The sequence below is a fragment of the Oncorhynchus nerka genome, linkage group LG19 (genome assembly GCF_034236695.1).
Source record: "Oncorhynchus nerka isolate Pitt River linkage group LG19, Oner_Uvic_2.0, whole genome shotgun sequence".
NCBI lineage: Eukaryota > Metazoa > Chordata > Actinopteri > Salmoniformes > Salmonidae > Oncorhynchus > Oncorhynchus nerka.
In genome coordinates, this window is record NC_088414.1 from 8,317,365 (window position 1) to 8,339,556 (window position 22,192).

Below are 22,192 nucleotides of genomic sequence, written 5' to 3' on the forward strand. Positions count from 1 at the left end.
CAATGTCCAGCCTCAACCTTTCACCAAAACATACTCCTATTATAATGTGCCTATACCTGTTGCCTTCTGTCTGTGTCTGCAGGTGTGTGGGACCCCAGAGTACATTGCTCCAGAGGTGATCCTGAGACAGGGCTATGGGAAGCCTGTGGACTGGTGGGCTATGGGCATCATCCTCTATGAGTTTCTGGTCGGCTGCGTACCCTTCTTTGGAGACACACCAGAAGAACTGTTTGGGCAGGTCATCAGCGGTCAGTCTAACTCTCTTCTCTCCCTGTGATTTGACTTATGGGGCGAATCCTAAGTTCCAATGAAGTCCAATTTGCACTTAACGTTGACATCAATGCATAACTAAGTAGGACAAACATATGCAGGCCTTAAATGGTAATATCTAATTATTCAGTATGGAATTAGATGGTGCCAATCTTTCCGATTCATTTGGGATTAAGGCATGTAATGCACAAAACAGATGGTGTGTGGGGGTGTGGATTCAGCTTGACATGAGACATACATTTTTTTCAAGTTTTTGATAACTTTATGATAGTTTACAGAAAACCCAAGTGTTCCCTCTATCCTATGTTAATGAATGTGCTGCCATGACAGATTTGGTGTGCTCTCCATCATGGCAGGCCAGAGGGACGCAGTGTTAATTAAAGGGCTCTGAACACGCTGAGCTGAATGCCACGCTGCTCAGGCCTGAGGGCCACCATGCATATTCATGCTTCACTCCCAAATTTGATGAAAATGGGAGCAAAATGGCGCCAAAGAGAAATCCGTGGAATGGCGCAGTCTATACTGGTGTGGCGTATGCTGCTATTTTTCAACTTTTGCGAACAGGCTACACTTGTCAAACACACATGAACACACAGAGACATGGAGATGCACACACAGATATTCAGTACCTTCAGAAATTAGTCATACCCCTTGACTTATTTTACATTTTATTGTGTTACAGTCTGAATTCAAAATTGATTAAATTGCTTGTTTTTTTACACACAGTACCCCATAATGACAAATTGAGATGTTTTTAGACATTTTTGCTAAATTATTGAAAATTAAATATTTAATTTAAATAAGTATTCAGACCCTTTGCTATGACACTCCAAATTGAGCTCAGGTGCATCCAATTTCCTCTGATCATCCTTGAGATGCCACTACAACTTGATTAGAGTCCAACTGTGGCCAATTCAATTTTTTGGACATGGTTTAGAAAGAAACACACCTGTCTAAATAATGTCCCACAGTTGACAGTTCATGTAAAAGCAGAAACTATACTATGAAGTCCAAGGAACTGTCCAAAATGGAATTGTGATGAGGCATATATCCAGTGGTGGGAAAAGTACTCAATTGTCATATTGGAGTAAAAGTAAAGATACCTTAATCGACAATGACTCAAGTAAAAGGGAAAGTCACCCAGTAAAATACTACTTGAGTAAAAGTCCAAAAGTAAGTAAGTAAATATACTTAAGTATCAAAAGTAAATGGAATTGCTAAAATGTACTTAAGTATCAAAAGTCAAAATATTTCAAATTCCTTATATTAAGCAAACCAGATGACACAATTTTTTTTCTCTCTTTTTATTGACTGATATTCAGGGGCGCACACCAACACTCAGACATAATTTACAAACAAAGCATTTGTGTTTAGTTATTCCGCCAGATCAGAGGCAGTAGGGATGACCAGGGATGTTCTCACTCACTCTTGAAGTGTGTGAATTCAACCGTTTTCCTGTCAAATTGTAACACGTACTTTTCGATGTCAGGGAAAATGTATGGAGTACATTATTTTCTTTAGGAATGTAAAAAAGTAAAAGTTGGCAAAATTATAAAAAGTAAAGTACAGATACCCCCAAAAAACTACTTAAGTACAGTAGTACTTTAAAGTATTTTTACTTAAGTACTTTACACCACTGCATATATCTGGGGAAGGGTATACAACAATTTCTAGAGTGTTGAAAGTTTCCAAGTCCACAGTGGGAAATGGAAAAGATATGGAACTACCCAGACTCTACCCCGATCCTGACCAAACGGGCAAGAAGGACCTTGGTCAGGGAGGTGACCAAGAACCCAATGACCAATCTGACAGAGCTGCAGAGTTCCTTGGCTGAGAAGGGAGAACCTGCCAGAAGGACAACAGTCTCTACAGCACTTCACCAATCTGGGCGTTATGGGAGAGTGGCCAGACGGAGCCTGGAGTTTGCAAAAAGGAACTTGAGAGACTGAGAGCATAAGGCAAATGATTTTGTAGTCTGATGAGACAAAAATGTAACTCTTTGGCCTGAATGCAAAGCCCTGTCTGGAAAAAAACAGGTACAGCTCATCACCTGTCTAACACCATCCCTAACATGAAGCATGGTGGTGGCAGCATCATGCTATGAGGATGGGATGTTTTTCAGTGGCAAGGACTGGGAGACTGGTAAAGATAGAGGAAACAATCAATGGAGTCAAATAGAGCAAAATCCTTGATGAAAACATGCTTCAGAGTGCAAACAACCTTAGACTGGGGCAAAGACTTATGTTTCTACAGGACAATGACCCCAACCATACACCCAAAGCAACGCTGGAATGGCTTCGGAACATAAATGTGAAAGTCCTCGAGTGGCTCAGCCAAAGCTCAGATTTTAATCCCATTTGAAAGTCTGTGGAAAGACTTGAAGATTGCTGTTTACCACCGCTCCCCCACCTAACTTAACAGAGCTTGAGAAATCATTAAGGAAGGAAGAATGGAAGAAAATCCCCAAATGCAGATGTGCAACGCTGATAGCCAATACGACTTAAAGCTGTAATCGCTGCTAAAGGTGCTTCTTGACTCAGGGATGTGAATACGTCTATAAATGAGATATTTCATTTTCTTTCAATACATTTGCTAAAATGTATAAAAACATGTTTTTAATGAATTTTGAATTCATCCTCTAACACAACAGAATGTGACCGACAGGCTCGATTCAGTCTTTTGTAGCTAAATTTGAAATGGTGTTCTTTACATTGGATACATTTTTATGTCCAAATTTTATGTCTTAGTAATTCTGCTTTGAAAGTTGATAAATTTGTAACCACACTTTTGAGAAAATGTCCCTTGAATGTATTGGTACCTACTAGAGAGCTCTTCTTTATCTTCACCCATTCAGCATCGTTCACACCTTCTTAGGCTTCAGCCCCACCCATCTCTTTAAGGATTCACATGTGAGGCTATGTACTAAACAACTAGATATTTCAAGACTAAAGGCTGGTTTATACTACGGGTGTATTTGTAAATTTAATCAGAGTGTGCTCTGGGCGTTCGTATACTCAGAGCGTTTCACTCTCGGAGCACACCGGACAAGGAGAAGGGTTGGTCCGAGGGTTCTGACTAACAGCAGTCAAGCACCCAAGCGAACTGGCTAACGTTGGCTGGCTTGCTAGCTACTTCCAGACACAAATGAGAGAACTCTCTGACCATTTGACTCACTCTAGCAGAACTTGTTAGGCTTTTTTACGTTATCTAGAGCGTTGGTGACTGCAACTGTGCTGTTGGGAAAAATTTACTGACATTTTTATGCCAACGATTAGTGACACAGGCCCTATTCAATGGGTGTTGAGCGTTAGTAAATTATTCAGCTACGTCTATCGACAGTTGTTGCAGTGGCATTATGAACATTCTATTGAAATAGTTACTTGCATAATGTAGTCTTTTGTTTAGACTTGTAGCTAGCTAGCAAGCTAAACAATTAACCATAATCCCATCTCATAACGTTACTACCCTGCATGAATCTGCAGGTAGATAACCAACCAGGTTAAATTTGAGCCAGCTAACATTAGGCTATAACTAGCAAAGCAAATGGCTCAGAGATATGAATAATATTACTACACAGATCATACACGTAACATTAGCTAACTAGCCAGCCAGCTAATGTTAGCTAACTAGCTAACAGTAGGCTTTAACTTGAAATGATAACGACTTTCTGACAAAATTAGAAATGTCATATCTGAAAATGTAGCTAGCTAGACTATCTTACCCGTAAACATGGATGGACGCTTCTCCCTCTCTCTCACGGATGCCATGGTTACCCTTAGTTTGAAGACATAATCCAGAGTCGGGTGTTTTATACAACAGTTCTCTTTTTGACTCCGTCTGCATATTTGCAATCAAACGGCAGAATTATCTCCATCTCCTTAGCTATCATACTCTAATTCCACTGCCTTCAAAACTCGGTTCTCCAGAAAGCTGAGAGCAACATTTATGCAGTGTTAGCAGATTAGAAAGCCTACACATACTGACCAGCTCATGTTATAGACAGCAGCGAGCTACATGGCAGATCAATTTGAACTCATCTCTCTGCATGTCGAGCCTACTCTTTACCTCAGCCGACCATGGCTGGCGGGATGGTTGTTGTCTTTTTCTGTGGCTAAACCAACTAGGCTCGTAATTTAACAATTTTATTCATATTTACAGATGGCATACAAGTTTATTATTAAGGCACATGAAGTTCACATGTTCCAGAAGGCATTTCTGCATAAAAACGCATTTTGATAATAAAAATAAATGTAAAAATTACGCGACATACGCCCAGTTTCCTGAAACGAGTCACGTGGATAAGTCGAAGGGTATGAATACTTTCTGAAGGCATTGTAATTATTTTAAAAATTCAGACCTGGATAATACATATTATTCCAGTACTGGAGAACAGACAATCATGAATTTCATCTCATCCTTGAGGGAGTGAATATCGCCAATTTCCAAATTCAATGGTGTGAATAACAATATGCCCTTTTGTCTGAGGAAACTCTCAATGACATGCATTAATCAGATTGACTGTGGGACTGTTAAATGTGGCTAACTGGTAACTCCGTATGTGTTGTCTATGGGATAGTGCTATTGGCTAGCTAACTCGGTGTGTGTTTCTATGGGATATTGCTAACGGCTAGTCAACTCAGTTGTTTTTTTTTGTGTGGGATATTGTTGCTAACTTCTAGCTAACTCTATGTGTTGTCTGTGGGATTTTGCTAAGTACTAACTGAGTGTGTTGTCGTTTCCAAGATGTGATCAACTGGCCGGAAGGAGAAGATGCTCCCCCTGCCGACTCCCAGGAACTGATCACCCTGCTACTCAGACAGAACCCTCTTGAGAGGATGGGAACAGGTAGGCACAAGTTGTGCACAACACATGCCACATACAAATACCTTTTTCACTCTACCAAACCAAACCAAGCTGTACTAGGCTGGCCTGGTTTCACATCCACCAAGCAGATTACGGTTAGAGTCGGCCCCATATTTATGTGAGTCAGGCAAAAGATTGGATTTATTGGTTTAATTTGTTGAAACTCAGCACAGGGTACAGGAAATGAAATGTTTTCTATTATTAGAGGTTGAAGGTGTTCAAAGGTTTACTAACAGTTATGACCTACCAGGGAGCGTCCTCTCCCCTCAGTTAAAACTGTCCAGGTACAGACAGTGGTTATTGTCATAACTCTCTTGGTGCCTTCTCAGCACGCACAGCCCGTTATTTAAAGATACAAGGCTGGACAAATGGGATCAAACAAATGGGCGGAACAGTTTATCACAAAACCCCGCTGCCTCACCTTTTCCTTTCCCCAATTACAATAATTCCTCCCGGGCCACCTCGAATGTCGACCCGGGCAAGGTCACGCATCTTCAGCGTCTGCGAATCATAAACATTGTCCCTGACCTGAGATGAAGCCACGGGCTCCCCACCGTGTCTTAAATGGCACCCTATTTGCTATATAGGGCTCTGGTCAAAAGTAGTGCACCGTGAAGGGAATAGGGTGCCATTTGGGATGTCGCCTTTGTCTCCTGCACAGCAGGCTATACAGGACTGTATTCATCAGATCCAGAGGTTGGGGTCGAGCTATTCATCGGCGGCCCTCCGTCTCTTCCTCAAAGGTCACCGGCAGGAAATTGCACTGCATAATTGATGGCTGGTGATGTCACTTTTGGGTGCTGGCCAGTAAAAAAGAGGATGAAATGTTAGCGTCTGCATTTCCTTTTGTGTTGGGGCAGTGGCACCGCTGTCCAATGGCAACTTTTGTCTTGAATGGACCAGAAGTGTGTATGTTGGTACTTGCACTATGTGTGCAAGATATGTGTCCATCTCTGTGAGTCTGTTTGTGTATGCAGAGGTGGAAAAAGTACCCCATTTGCCATACTTGAGTAAAAGTAAAGATACCTTAATAGAAAATGACTCAAGTCAGAGTCACTTAGTAAAATACTACTTGAGTAAAAGTCTAAAAGTATTTGGTTTTAAATATACTTAAGTATCAAAAGTAAAAGTACAAATCATTTAAAATTCCTTATATTAAGCAAACCAGATGGCGCCTTTTTCTTGTTTTTTTGTATTGTACGGAAAGCCAGGGGCTCCAACACTTAGACATCATGTGTGTGTTTAGTGAGACCTCCAGATCATAGGCAGTAGCGATGCCATGGATGTTCTCTTGTACGGAAAGCCAGGGGCTCCAACACTTAGACATCATGTGTGTGTTTAGTGAGACTGCCAGATCAAAGGCAGTAGCGATGCCATGGATGTTCTCCTGTACGGAAAGCCAGGGGCTCCAACACTTAGACATCATTTGTGTGTTTAGTGAGACTGCCAGATCAAAGGCAGTAGCGATGCCATGGATGTTCTCTTGTACGGAAAGCCAGGGGCTCCAACACTTAGACATCATGTGTGTGTTTAGTGAGACTGCCAGATCAAAGGCAGTAGCGATGCCATGGATGTTCTCTTGATAAGCGCGTGAATTGAACACTTTTCCGGTTCTGCTCAGCATTCAACATATAACAAATACTTGTGGGTGTCAGGGAAAATGGATGGAGTAAAAAGATAATTATTTTCTTTAGGAATGTAGTTAAGTAAAAGTATAAATTGTCCGAAAAAGACATAGTAAAGTACAGATACAACAAAAAACGACTTAAGTCGTACTTCAAAGTATTTTTATTAAGTACTTTACACCACTGTGTGTATGCGTGTGTGTACAGACCCCTTGACTTTTTCCACATTTTGTTACGTTTACAACCTTATTCTAAAAGGGATTTAAAACATTTTCCCCCCCTCATCAATACACCATAATGACAAAGCTAAAAACAAAAAAAACATAGCACATTTACATAAGTATTCAGACCCTTTACTCAGTACTTTGTTGAAGCACCTTTTGCAGCGATTACAGCCTCAAGCCTTCTTGTGTATGACGCTGCAAGCTTGGCACACCTGTATTTGGGAGTTTCTCCCATTCTTCTCTGCAGATTCTCTCAAGCTCTGTCAGGTTATATGTGTCTGTTCATAATGTGTTTGTGCATCCTTCCTTAGGCGGTGCGTATGAGGTGAAGCACCACCAGTTCTTCCACACTCTGGACTGGGACAGTCTGCTGAGACAGAAGGCTGAGTTCATCCCTCAGCTGGAGTCAGAGGACGACACCAGCTACTTCGACAGTGAGTCTATTCTACTTCCTGCTCTTAAAGTACAGTAATCTATACTATAGAATACAGCTACTTCGACAGTGAGTCTAGTCTACTTCCTGCTCTTAAAGTACAGTAATCTATACTTTAGAAGAAAAAGTACAGTAATTTATACTATAGAATACAGCTACTTCAACAGTGAGTCTAGTCTACTTCCTGCTCTTAAAAAGTACAGTAATCTATACTATATAATACAGCTACCTCGACAGTGAGTCTAGTCTACTTCCTGCTCTTAAAGTACAGTAATCTATACTATAGAATAAAAAGTACTGTAATCTATACTATAGAATACAGCTACTTCGACAGTGAGTCTAGTCTACTTCCTGCTCTTAAAGTACAGTAATCTATACTATAGAATAAAAAGTACTGTAATCTATACTATAGAATACAGCTACTTCGACAGTGAGTCTAGTCTACTTCCTGCTCTTAAAGTACAGTAATCTATACTATAGAATAAAAAGTACAGTAATCTATACTATAGAATACAGCTACTTCGACAGTGAGTCTAGTCTACTTCCTGCTCTTAAAAAGTACAGTAATCTATACTATAGAATACAGCTACCTCGACAGTGAGTCTAGTCTACTTCCTGCTCTTAAAGTACAGTAATCTATACTATAGAATACAGCTACCTCGACAGTGAGTCTAGTCTACTTCCTGCTCTTAAAGTACAGTAATCTATACTATAGAATACAGCTACTTCGACAGTGAGTCTAGTCTACTTCCTGCTCTTAAAGTACAGTAATCTATACTATAGAATAAAAAGTACAGTAATCTATACTATAGAATACAGCTACTTCAAAATGTAAAGTTTTTTTCCCCCCACAGCTCGATCAGATAGGTACCATCACCTGGAGACGGAGGAGGAGGAGGATACGAATGATGAAGACTTCAATGTGGAGCTACGACAGTTCTCCTCCTGCTCTCACAGGTTCTCCAAGGTGTGTTCTTTCTTTCTCTCGCTCTGTCGCTGTTTCTCTCACTCTCTCGGTAAGTCACAAAGCATTCACTCAAGGCATCACCGCTCGCACACTTCCATATCACTCCTTATGATGGAAAGCCAATTGTGTATCAACATAAACAGAAAAGGATGGTAGTTCCAAACCAACATCTGGAATGCTTTCAGTGTTAACTCAACATGTAAGATTTCATATGGAACAGACTTGGTTTGGTCCATAAGACATGCTATGCATCTTTACCCCAACCCCCTACATCATGCAATGTAAGTCTCAGCTTTGCATAAATGTTCTGCTGCAAATCAGATCTATTTTGGGAGAACGTAGAACACAATGCCAACACGTGCGCGTTGTTATGCTGCATTGCAGTATGCTCTGCCTCTGAAAACAATGTGCCGTCGAAGGCAGGAGAATGGCTGAGGAATAGTTTTTGTTCCGTGATCCACCACGACCCACCAGTTTATAGTGCACAGCCTAGCAGTCTAAGCAGTGGCTGCTACCGCTATTTTGGAATCACTGCCTGTTTTCTATTGTATCAAGGTCTGTCCCAACTTTTTCATACTATGAATGGATATATTTATGAGTGATGTCTTTAGGTGTACAGTAGTCCTCTATGAGGACAGTCTGTAAGGTCTCTGTCTGTGTGTCTGTCTCTCGGTCTGTGTGGTGTGTAGGTGTACAGCAGTTTGGACCTGTCCCGTGGCCAGCTGGAGGAGAAGGGCGAGACGGGGGAGAAGAAGAGTGAGAGCTCTCTGACTGTGAACTCTCTGAGCTGGACACCGGAGTTCACTGAAATGTACGCTTCACAATATCCCTTCTGTTACACTCAAACTCTGATTAATGACCATCTATTGTCTTCACACATCTTTTGGTTCACTATTCATTCAGTTCTCATCACCATTACACTTGCAATGCATAACCCAATTAGTCAGTACAACAATTATAATACAGTAAACTAGTATGTTTTGAATGTTTCTTTTCTGAGGGTGGTTGATATTTACCTATTTCCATTCTCTCCCCTCAGGCACTCCCTGTCCCGATCCTCGGACACAGAGAGCACTAGCATGGGCCTTCGCCCCCCGGCCTCCTCCCCAAGTTTGCCATCTCGGCCGAGGCAGAGGACGGAGATGAGGAGTCCCTGGTCCTGAGGGACCCCAGCAAGGGGGCCTTCTCCGTCGGAGAGGACGAGGCTGACGCAACCACCCCCGGGAGCACGCACAGTGGGGCTACTCTCTCTGGTATGGAGGCCTGGGCCTCGAGCACTGGTTAGAGCTGGTAGAAGATGTAGGGATAATGCTAGATATGGGCATCATGTTGGGTGTTTAAGACTGGGTTCAACTGGTATTCAAAAGCAAAAGAAAGTTATCATATGGTTCAAGGTTTTTAATGTGCTTTGATTGTAGGTAGTTTCTCAGAGCACCTGGACCCGCTTCCTTCCAGGGATGAGGGCATAGACAGCCCTGACTCCTCCTCCAAGACTCCCGTGGACCTGGGAGGGCAGCATGGCGGCCTGCAGCCCGATGGACATGGGGATAAGCATGGTGGTGTTGCCAAAGTTTCCAAGTCTGTCTCAGCTAGTGCCCTCTCCCTCATGATCCCTGGAGGTGAGAGGACACACACACACACACACACACACACAACCCCTGTGATCTCTAGCATTTCGATTTAGAGGAGGTTAGAGGACAGGATGAGGAGTAAGCGTGAGCACATAATTAGAATTAGAGCGATGGATTTCGAGAGAGGAGTGTGAAAGAGATGAAAGATGCCGAGATGAAAGATCTGTGTGAAATTGGCACAGCTCCTGCTGGGATGAGGCTCCAGTTTATGGAGTGGCTGTGTGCGCAGTAGCCACTAACTCGGTGGTGAGCTGAGAGTCCCTTCCACTGTTGGGAGGGGAGTAAATCCCTAAGGGCTCACTCCCAGCAGGGACACAGTAATTCATGGCTCCCATGCTTTATAGGAACAGCTGGGTACTGAGGGGATTGCCACTGGAAAACAGGTCAATAGAAATGACAGTAGCGGTCCTTGTCTGTGTTTTTACCTTTAAATGAACCTCCACTGGGTTTTTGGTTTGAAGAATTTTTAGAATTCAAACTGACAGTGTGCTATTCAAAAAAAACTTTAAGGCAACACTTATTTAGCTTTCACACTATCTGGCAGATTCCCAGATTAGTCTCTTGATTGTGTCACAATGGCCACATTATTTCCCCTAGTAAAATGCCTTTCATTAATGTGTGTCTCATATCGGTACAGATATCATTAGAAATGTCTTTCTCATTCTTCCAGTTGTCTTAAATGCTTTGTGATATTTACAGCCATTTTTAATCATTCAAAATAATGACATTTATTTGTCCGTCTTATTGTTCCAGATATCTTCGGGGAATCCCCTCTGGCCAGCCCCATATCCCCCTACTCCCTCTCCTCGGACCCATCTTCTCGTGACTCCTCCCCCAGCCGAGACTCCTCCCTCTGCGTCATCTGCCCTCGGCAGCCAATCATCATCCACAGCTCGGGGAAGAAGTTTGGTTTCACGCTGCGGGCCATCCCGGTGTACGCCTGCGACCGCGACGTCTACACTGTCTACCACACGGTCTTAGTAAGAGCAGCGTTGTTTCACCATGTTGGGACAAACACAGTCAAATAGCTAATGAAGTGCCGGTAATACAGTACATTTCTGTTGGTCACTTTCATCCGTGTCATTGGATATTGAATAATACGTTAAGTGGCTGTATTCAATTAAACCTGTACCGTGGGAAACCATGTTTTGTTTTTGTACTGCAATATGATCTCATTATTGAGTGATGATAGATACAAGTAGCTAACTGTGTTTCTATGTGTTTAGAATGTGGAGGACCCGGGTCCGGCCCTGAAGGCGGGGCTGAAAGCTGGTGACCTCATCACTCATGTGAATGGAGAGCCGGTCCACGGCCTGGTCCACACTGAGGTGGTGGAACTGCTGCTCAAGGTCAGAGAACCAGAGAATCAGATATAAAGCTTTCATCAGATGTACTGTAACTGCTAGTAACAATTGTCCACAAAGGGTAGTGACGTAATCGTATAAGCATAAGGTATATTTTAAAGGTATTTCTATGATAGAGCGCACACTGTTTATCTACCGGTAATTTCATTTACAGTAGTCCAGCCAACTATTTTTTTTATTTCCAACCCTGTTTCTAACTTACGTAACACTCTCACAATGGAGCTAATTCATTTTGGGCCAGTTTATCTTATGTGTCTGTGTATCTGCTTCCTTTCCAGAGTGGCAGTAAGGTGGCCATCTCCACCACACCGTTTGAGAACACCTCCATCAAAACAGGGCCTGCCAGGAGGAACAGCTGCAGGAGCAAAATGATCCGACGCACCAAGAAGCCCAAGAAGGAGAAGACGCAAGAAAGGCAAGAATTTCATGTTTGGCTTTGTTGTTTTCTATATGAGAAACCATTTCATTATTAGATATGAACCAATGAACTAGATCTAGGTCTCTATACAGTGTGCTCTGTAGAGGTCACTAGTGAGCTTGTACAGCAAGTGTTTTCAGGTTTTGTCATATACAGTTATAACCACAGGGTGTAGCTGTGGCTCCTTGCAACAGTGCTAAAATTCCCCCCCGTCACTACTAGACAACGACAACTCTCGTCACCACTGTCGGTCAAGTTTTTCATTCCAAAGATCTCACTGTGGCTTTCATTTTTGATTGAATGAATGGTTTTATTGGTTACTCAAGAACATAAACATTGTTATACCACCATTTAAGAACAATGATCATCAACACAGCAAAACATAAATAAACGTCCTCTCACTGTCAACTGCATTTATTTTCCGTAAACTTAACATGTGTAAATATTTGTATGAACATAACAATATTCAACAACCGAGACATAAACAGAACAAGTTCCACAGACATGTGATTAACAGAAATGGAATAATGTGCCCCTGAACAAAGGGGGGGGGGGTCAAAATCAAAAGTAACAGTCAGTATCTGGTGTGGACTGCAGCTGCATTAAGTACTGCAGTGCATCTCCTCCTCATGGACTGCACCAGATTTGCCGGTTCTTGCTGTGAGATGTTACCCCACTCTTCCACCCAGGCACCTGCAAGTTCCTGGACATTTCTGGGGTGAATGGCCCTCACCCTCCGATCCAACAGGTCCCAGACGTGCTCAATTGGATTGGGATCCAGGCTCCCCTTAGTTCAGGGACACATTAGGGACTAACATTTCTGTTAGTCACATGTCTGTGGATCTTGTTCAGTTTATGTCTCAGTTGTTGAATCTTGTTATGTTCATACAAATATTTACGCATGTTAAGTTTGCGGAAAATAAATGCATTTGACAGTGAGAGGACTGTTTTTAAAGTTATAACACATTTTTAAGGATAGTTTTCTTAGATTAGACACTCTCTAGAGTCTAGACCACAAATACATTCTCGTGAGTTTCTGGGCCTCATGCTGGTAGACTGACGTGGTCTTCTCTCCTCTCTCTCCAGGCGGCGGTCTGTGTTCAGGCGTTTTGCCATGCAGCCCTCCCCTCTGCTGCAGACCAGCCGTAGTTTCTCCTCTCTCAACCGCTCCCTGTCCTCTGGGGAGAGTCTCCCAGGGTCTCCTACCCACAGCCTGTCCCCCCGCTCCCCCACCACAGCCGTCCGACCCACCCCCGACTTCAACCAGTCAGGTGAGATAGACTGTCAGTCGTTCACATTCGATGGAATAAATGAAATGTACACAATAAAATACATTTTAGAATTGAGCAGTGTTTATCAGTGAAACAATCAATATTTCTTAAATGAAGGTGTACAATATTTTCCACTATAAAAGATGATTAGTTGAATAACGTCCTTCCCTCTGTGTTTTCAGGTGGCAACTCCTCTCAGAGTAGCTCCCCGAGCTCCAGTGCTCCAAACTCCCCCGCAGGCTCCGGCCACATCCGTCCCAGCACCCTCCACGGCCTGGGCCCCAAACTGACGGGCCAGAGGCTCCGACAGGGCCGTCGCAAGTCCGCCGGCAGCATTCCCCTTTCCCCGCTGGCCCGCACCCCTTCTCCGACCCCCCAGCCCACCTCCCCGCAGCGCTCACCATCTCCCTTACTCAGCCATGGGACCATGGGGATCTCCAAGACCACCCAGGCCTTCCCAGTCAAGATGCACTCTCCCCCCACCATTGTCCGCCACATGGTACGGCCCAAGAGTGCGGAGCCGCCCCGCTCGCCGCTCCTCCAGCGGGTGCAGTCGGAGGAGAAGCTGTCACCCTCCTACACGGGGGACAAGAAGCACCTGTGTTCCAGGAAGCACAGCCTGGAGGTGACCCAGGAAGAGGCCCTGGGAGAGGAGGCGCATCCTGGGGACATGGACCACCACACCCTGCAGAGTGTGGGGGAGACGCCCAGCGAGCCTCCGGCCATCACCCGGGTCCGGCCGGCTGAGCAGGGCTGCCTCAAAAGGCCCGTTGGCCGCAAGATGGGTCGGCAGGAGTCTATGGAAGAGCTGGACAAGGAGAAACTGAAAGCCAAGGGGGTGATGAAGAAACAGGACTGGTCAGAGAGGCGAGAATCCCTGCAGAAGCAGGACGCTCTACAGGAGTCTGATACATCTGGTGCTGAAGGAGGAAGATGCCAGGGCAGAAGCCAAGGCTCAGATACAGTCTCACTGGAAGGCAAAGCTGCCAGCTTCACCCTAAAAGATGTTCTATATAAGAAGCTGAACACACGTGCCGGTGAGGGCACCCCCGAACCACTAGGGGACAATAGCGCTGACTCGTCTCTGTGCTCTATCCATCCTGACTGGAGCCCCCAGAAGCCTGAGTGGCAGCTGTCTAGGCAGAGCAAAGAGGGCGGTAAGCCAGACAGGCTTGATTTCAAGGCCCCCAACATGGAATTTGCCCGAAAGAGGCTGTCGTTCGAGGAGCGAGAAGACGGCGGCATGTGTCGGCTCTCTCCCTGCATTCATGAGAGCCTCCATTTTAGCTCCATACGTTCCAAGAGTCTGCAACTGGACTCAGCGCTGGCTCTAGACCACATCAAAAGTACAATGAGCAGCGTCCACACCAGCCCTGAGGGCCTGAACCCCAAGATGTTCTCTGGGAGGGGGGAGGGAAGCGCCGTGGAGAAACTCCAGCTCATCTCCTCCAATGAAGGCTCCCTCAGGAAGACCTCCTCGGAATACAAGCTGGAGGGGCGTCTGGTCTCCTCCCTCAAACCCCTGGAGGGCACCCTGGACATTGGCCTTCTTTCCGGGCCAAGGGTGTCTAAAACAGACACCTGCCTCTCCAAGTTGGCCGACAGCGATGCCGGCTCAATAGGGATACCCACATGGCTGCAAAGCCCAGTTGAGCGGCAGGTGTTGATTCCCCTGCTCAAACCCTCTGACAAGCAGAAAAGCCCGCCCACCAGTATACTAAGCCCTGCAGCTGTTGTGGCCCTCAGCAGCCCAGTTCCTGCCAAAGAGGCTAGTATTTCCAACACTGGGTTTAAATGCAGTAGCAGTGGTGAGATGCCACACGACAGACCTAGTCACAGTGAACCCCCTATGGCTTCCTCCAAGGCAGAGGTCTCCGACTTTGGTGGGAAACAAGAGAGCAGGTCCAGTATGATAGCTCACGATCATAGGACATCCCGCCACAGCGCCCACTTTTCCCACTGCGGGAAGACGCCCTCCATACGGGAGGTCAGCAACGAAGACCAGGAGGAGGAGGTTGAGCCACCTCCTCAAGAGACTTCAGCTCCTGCACAGCAAAACAACATTGACATCTCCAAGACATCCGATACAGTTGTCGCCGCAAAGCCAGGGAATCCCAGGAAGGCTGCACCATCCGTCCCTGCCCCAAAAGTGGAGGTTCATACAACTGCCCCTCATGTAGCTGTACCAGTGAAGCAAAGTTCAGATTGTCAGTCAGGGCCCAGTTACCTGCAGAGCAATGAGAAACAAAGACCAGCTGAGAATACAGGTAGCATCACTACATTCGTACAATATATTTTAGAGCAGACTCCATACCTGTCAAAGCAGCAGATGTTATCCAGCAGTCCCACGACAGGGACCACAAAGCAATCGTCCATCCCTGCTCCAATACCTAGTCTTGGAGATAAGAACCGAACAAGTGGTCAAGCTTCTCAAAAACAGCATGGCACGGAGAAAACCCAGAATCCGGACACGGTTCAAAGAAACAGGCCAGTTCCAAACACTGCCAATGAACCTGCCAGTGTGTCTGCTGTTGAGGAACTCCAAACTGCAAACGCAGGAAGAGATAGAATGACCCAAGTCAGAGAGACAAGTCCTAAAGTGGATGTAAAATGTGTTTTGTCTAAAGAAATGTTGTACAATGCAACTGGTAAAACAGAAGCAACACAAAGGTGTGATCAAAGAAAATATGCTTGTACCCTTAGCAGTCAGGTAGCAAATAGTAGTGTAGTGAAGCAAAGTAGAGAAGATCCCACTTCACCAAAGATGAAGGGTAGCAATGCAAAGACTGGAGAGCGAGAGCAGCTATCTTTAACAAATAGACCTGCTGAAAAGGCTTGGGTCAAAGGAGCTCTTGAGGCAGAAATACTCATCACTAAAAAGCAAACTGTTGTAAATATCAAAGAGACGAGTCCTGTGCGGACAGTGAAACAGTCCCCACCAAGTCCCGCTTCAACAAAACAAACGATCTTCAATCTCAAAACTAAGCCAAGATCTGACTCACCTCTCCCTTCACAAACGTTTGGGAAGACAGAGGAGGAGAGGGGGAGGTATGAAGCGAAAACGCCTGCCACAGCCCCAGTCGTCAAAGTGAGCCTGGATTCAAAACCGCAAGAGTCATCTCAGAAAACCTCGGTCTCAATGGTCAAAGAAATCCCAGACTCAAAACAGAAAGATCCCGTACTCAAAACCTCAGTCCAAAGCCATGTCAAAGAAAGTTCAGTCTCCAAACTAAAGGAATCTTTGTCCCAAATTCCTGCCCTAACTCCAGTTGTCAGACAAAACTCTGACCCAAAAAAGAAACAGAAAGAACCAGAACCCCACACCTTTGCCCCAACCCCAGCCCAAGTCATCAAAGATAACCTGGACTCAAAACAGAAATCAGCCCCTCCGAAAACCTCTATCTCAACCTCAATCAACTCAAAACAAAAGGAAATCACTACTTCGACAGTTGTCAGACAAATCATAGATTCAAAACATAAATCACCCCCTCACAAAACTCTTTCCCCAAACGCAACCACTGTCATGAAAGAGCCAGCCCATATCTTTGCTGCAACCCGACAAGCCCAGAAAGAGCCTCCGACCTGGTCCAGTGCTCCCTCCCAATCCGCCCCTTTACCAGTGGCGCCAGCCCCGGCAGTGAGAAGAGAAGCACACCCACCCAAAGGTGGAACTCTCTCAAGCAGGGCCAACGGCAGCACCGGACAGGAGGCTGTGGTCCAGACCTCTAGGGAGGACCAGGGGAAGCCGAGGGAAGAGGCCCCTAGGTCAGAAGGCCTTAGGTTGGACTCTTATAGGGGCCTGGGTGGGGTGGATGCCACAGGGCCAGCAGCCACCACCCCCAGCAACAGCACCCCCCAGGCCAAACTCAGCACAGCTGAACCCAGGGTCACTAACTCTGACAAGCAGGTAACCTCCAGCCGAAAAGAACAGGCTGACAAGAAGAAAGGGGAATCTGCTCAAGAGGTAGCGTCTGCACAGAAAAACACCAAGAGAGAGACTTCAAGAGTGGCTGCTGTGGTGAAAGAAGCCACAGGTTCAGACAAAGACTTGGCCCGACACAAGCAATCGAAGGATTTGCCACGTGGCCCCGCAAACAGGAAGTAAATGCTGGATTTAAAAAATACGACGGCAGCCACCTTTGCTTTTGCGATATGTCAGAAATAAAACATTTTTGTTTTTGTTAGTAGTGTCATCATGCCTTTATTTCTTTGAGAACCGGGGAAGCTGTTACTTCAGTGTTTATATTGCGTGAGAGAGACAGATTTTTGTGTGTTATCCTGAGTGTGTGTGGTGGTGATTGTGAATGCTTGGTCGATACAATAACTGTCTAATGTTTTTGCACTGAATGTAGACTGATTTGCTGCTCATTTGTGGTTCTCTGCTGTGTGTAACAAAGGTGTCAAATGTGTATCTGGTGATTGATTGGGGGCTTTATTTTTAATTGACAGCAGAGTGCAATGTGCAATCAATATGTCAGGGGGCAGGTTGAATTGAATTGCACTGGGTTGAGAGCACCTGACATGAAAGGTAGCAGACTTACGATGCGTGACGACTGAACTATGTCCATTTCACTCCCACTCAAAGAGTTCTGTGAGCTGAAAACACAGTAGCCATGGCACATCATCCAGTCAACCATCTAAGCGTTGTGATACTGACGCAGGTCATTCACTCACACTCGTTATACCGAAGTCAAATATCACCAAGTTTGTTTAGATACTTTATCTTATGTCGCTTTTTCTTTATTTTGTATTACCAAGAAGTGAAGTTAGCTTTTCTTTTTGGTTTTGGGTTAGCGGTGCCCAGAAGAAACACACTATTTTCTGTACTACCTATAACTATTTAATATGGAATCATCTTACGCTTCTGGAATCATATTTAGTGGATGAGGCCTTAGGGTTATGGGGAATTGAAGAAACGTGCTGTTCTTAGCAGGTTATGTTGTAATTCACATTCCTTTCACATCTCTACATTTCTTAACCTTTGATTTGTATGCAATATCTTGAAAGTAATTATGTCAACACTAACTGTACAAATGGGGATACATGGGCTTAAGGAAATATAAGCGTTTGTTTTGTATGTATATATTTTGCAATGTCATGTTTGTATACTCAGTGATGTCATTTCAGAATCATATGTTCTGCTTGATAATTCTGTGGTCTAGAATAAGCTAACATAATGTCTATCTATACCTATCCAAAATACATCCTCTCTAACATGGTCATTTTAACAGTTCCGATATGTTCTGAATTTTACTTGAATAGAAATAAAGCATAAATGGGCAATTGTGCTTTTCCTCAAAAATGTAGAGTTGAAAATAAACAAATAAAAAAACTGAAAGAGGCAAGTGGTTCCCAAGAATGTGTTCAATCTCGATTTTGCCATAATGAAGAATTGTTAATACACTGGAATATTTCACTGAGCCCAATACATTTGAATATTTCACTGAGAAAATATGTATGTTATTATGACAATGTGTAGAATGCAAGCTCAATGAGTTGATGGAATGAACCAACAATTCTAAGTATGTTTGCCACACTGTGGAAGAGATTTCTGAAAGTCCGTTTTTAAGGAGTAATCTGCATCTTATTTGGGTGTTGTTTTCCAGTTATGTTTATATTCGTGCGATAGATGTTCATGCAATGGGAAATGCATTTTTGGGTATGGTAAATGAAAAAAGGGCTCAAATTCAAGTAAACGTCTCGAAAATATATTGGGAACGTCAGGGTTGCAAGAGATTAGATTTCAGATAATCTTCTGAAGTTTGTGTTCCATTGTTCGTATTGTTTTTTTTTTGTGTCATTTTCATTCAACTCCTGTTTTTTCTTTTCTTTTTTCCATAAGCAATGCAGTAGCCTACATTTCTGTGCCAGATCAGACACATGAACATCCAATTAAATGTCTAGCTAACAATAGGCTTGAAATGACTGATTTTGTAAGAACAAAATGCACCGGTATACAAATCTTATATACATAAGTCAATATTCTAGACAGCTGATGTTTAGGTGATTATACTGGCTTTGTGTATCAAAAAACAGTGGACTTCTTTTACACTGATGTAGGCATATCCTGTAGTTTAGCCACCAGGCCTTCTGATTCCATACCCTTAAATATCCAACACAAAGTAGATGTTCAAAATATGCTATACAATATTTACTCTAATGTAGGCTATGTCATAACAATAGAGAATCTACTTTATCTTAGGGAGGCAAACAAAAACTAAACGGGACGCTATATATTTACATAAACGGTAACCTGTACCTACGAATGCACATTGTAGAAACTAACGAATGAGATTGATTGTAAAGATTTATTTTTTTAAATAAGAATCTGAAGTTTTACTTTTCTCATTTAGTTATTGTAAATGTATTGTCAAACATTTGGGGGGGGAGAAAAAAAAGTCACCTTAATGTTAGACACCTTAGCCCTTCCTTCTAGTTGTACAAGTTAGTAGAAAGAATGATTGAGATGAGAATGTTGTTCCCTATCAAACAGGCTCTTCCCACTGGGCAAAAGCGGGTTGAGTCAACCATTTCAACCAAAAAGATTCAATGGGATGACGTTGAAAAACTGATTGGATTTGAAGAAAGTCATCAATGTACGGGAATTTCATTTTTTATTTTTTTTTGCACCTAACTTTAACCAAAATTGAATGACACGGTGACATTTTTTGTTGATTTGACGTTGAATTCACATTAGATGACATCTCAACCAAATGTCAAATCAAAACGTTGTGCCCAGTGGGTGGATACAGATGGAAAATAATCAGAAAACACTTTCTTTTAATGATGGACTGTCTATTTGTCCCCATGCCTTTTTTTCTGATTGATGTTTAAATCCTTTAAAAATAGCACATTCAGTGTTTGTTTACAAATACTTCATGGATGTATATTTTGTATATTGTGTTAATGATTTGCCAAGTCGATAGGCTACGTCACAGGAGATATGTTCGTGTTGGTAGTGTCTGTGACTTCCTCACCTATCCAGCCACCCTGTTGTGTTAGACTGTCTATCTGTGTGGTGGTCAATGTCTCTGTTTCAACATCCGTCGGGTCCCACATTTGTCCTGCTTGTTTTTGGAGTTTCCTTTATGTGTGAAACTGTTATTAGATGAACTTGCTTACTATGGTTTGTCTTTTAGGATTTGTACAATACAGATGTTTGAGTTTTTGTATTTTGCCCAAGGAAATCTCTATGGATGTCATAGATGTATATTAAAACAGATCTTTATACTTCTAAAGTTGCATAACACTGAAAATAAAAAAGGCATGGTAAAAGTCTGTTTCTCTTCTTTATTGATATCAGGAAATGATCATGAAAAATCTGAATATATGCATTATTATTTGTGTCATTGTGATATAAAGATTATGAAGAGATATACTAAAACGGCATGCCTGGCCTTGTATTTATCCTTGGTATGTTCAGTTCTAATGGATATGGTAGAACTACCCTGATTGTTTTAGTCAATGAACTAAACTTAGTTCTGACCCACTTACTTATATAGTCCCGTTAAGATGCACAAACTCTCATCTGCAGCTGTTGATATGCAACAGCTTACTTTTGTTTTAAGTTAAGTTGAGGGTTGGGCGATGGTTAGTGGATAGTTAGCTGAACAGTTTGTTGATAGCAAGTTGAACATTATTCTATACCATCTGCAGGGGAATATTTCCAAATAAAGTGTTACCCTTCAAAGCATTTCATATCCTCTATTTCTTTCTTATTTTTTTTTATTATGACACATGCAGTTGTTAAAATTGTCATTGACATAACATGTCCAAATTGTAACATGCCAGCAAATGCACACCTGATAACCTTTCCTTTAAACCAACACGTCCTATCTGTGTAAATCACTTTATTGGTATTGCTTTGAATCCAACCAATTAATGTTGGAACAGTTGCATGCCAAAGGGTTGTCACTCAGGTCAATTTTGTTATTTTCTCTTTTGACAGAGTCCACTTAAACCATTTCTATCTGATTAATGTCCAAATTGAGCAGGACATTATTCAGTGAGTTGAATGGATTCGTATGGGCAACAACTAGTTTATTACCACTAAGATCGGCATCCGTCAGGTTGGTGAGGTAGTGAAATGCGTTCTTCTCAAGAGATGGAAAAAAATCCCCATCAAAATCCTAAAGTTAAATTCAGAGATCAGTTTTTTTGCTGCGCGTCAATCCACCTCATCTGCCTATGTCACAATTCCGCATCTGCGTTGGAAAGTGGCAGAACTACAGTGTTGTTTGTCAAACCAGCAGAAATCCCAGGAAAAAGTTATTCTCATGAAAACGTCTGAACAGTTTGGCCTACTAACTAATATGACCACTCTGTCTGAAGGTAACCTATACAAATGAATGGAAGAATGGAGGTAGTTATGTGCCAACAAAAATAAGAGGTTAAATGTGTCAAAAATATTTATTGAGTTTACATGGTCAGGGAGGTGACCAAGAACCCGATGGTCACACGGAAGCCCCTCAGTAAAAGGCACATTTACATGGTCAGGGAGTTGACCAAGAACCCGATGGTCACACGGAAGCCCCTCCTCAGTAAAAGGCACATTTACATGGTCAGGGAGGTGACCAAGAACCCGATGGTCACACGGAAGCCCCTCAGTAAAAGGCACATTTACATGGTCAGGGAGGTGACCAAGAACCCGATGGTCACACGGAAGCCCCTCAGTAAAAGGCACATTTACATGGTCAGGGAGGTCAAGGGAGTTGACCAGTAAAAGAACCCATGGTCAGGAGGTGACCAAGAACCCGGACAGCCCTCCTCAGTAAAAGGCACATTTACATGGTCAGGAGGTGACCAAGAACCCGATGGTCACACGGAAGCCCCTCCTCAGTAAAAGGCACATTTACATGGTCAGGGAGGTGACCAAGAACCCGATGGTCACACGGAAGCCCCTCCTCAGTAAAAGGCACATTTACATGGTCAGGGAGGTGACCAAGAACCCGATGGTCACACGGAAGCCCCTCCTCAGTAAAAGGCACATTTACATGGTCAGGGAGGTGACCAAGAACCCGATGGTCACACGGAAGCCCCTCAGTAAAAGGCACATTTACATGGTCAGGGAGGTGACCAAGAACCCGATGGTCACACGGAAGCCCCTCAGTAAAAGGCACATTTACA

The 22,192-nt window shown here is 43.5% G+C and overlaps 1 pseudogene; it reads left to right on the forward strand.

Moving 5' to 3' along the window:
* The window catches only part of LOC115147158 (microtubule-associated serine/threonine-protein kinase 1-like), a 166,558-nt pseudogene extending 146,214 nt beyond the window's left edge, over nt 1-20,344 (forward strand).
* The last annotated feature ends 1,848 nt before the right edge of the window (nt 20,345-22,192 follow it).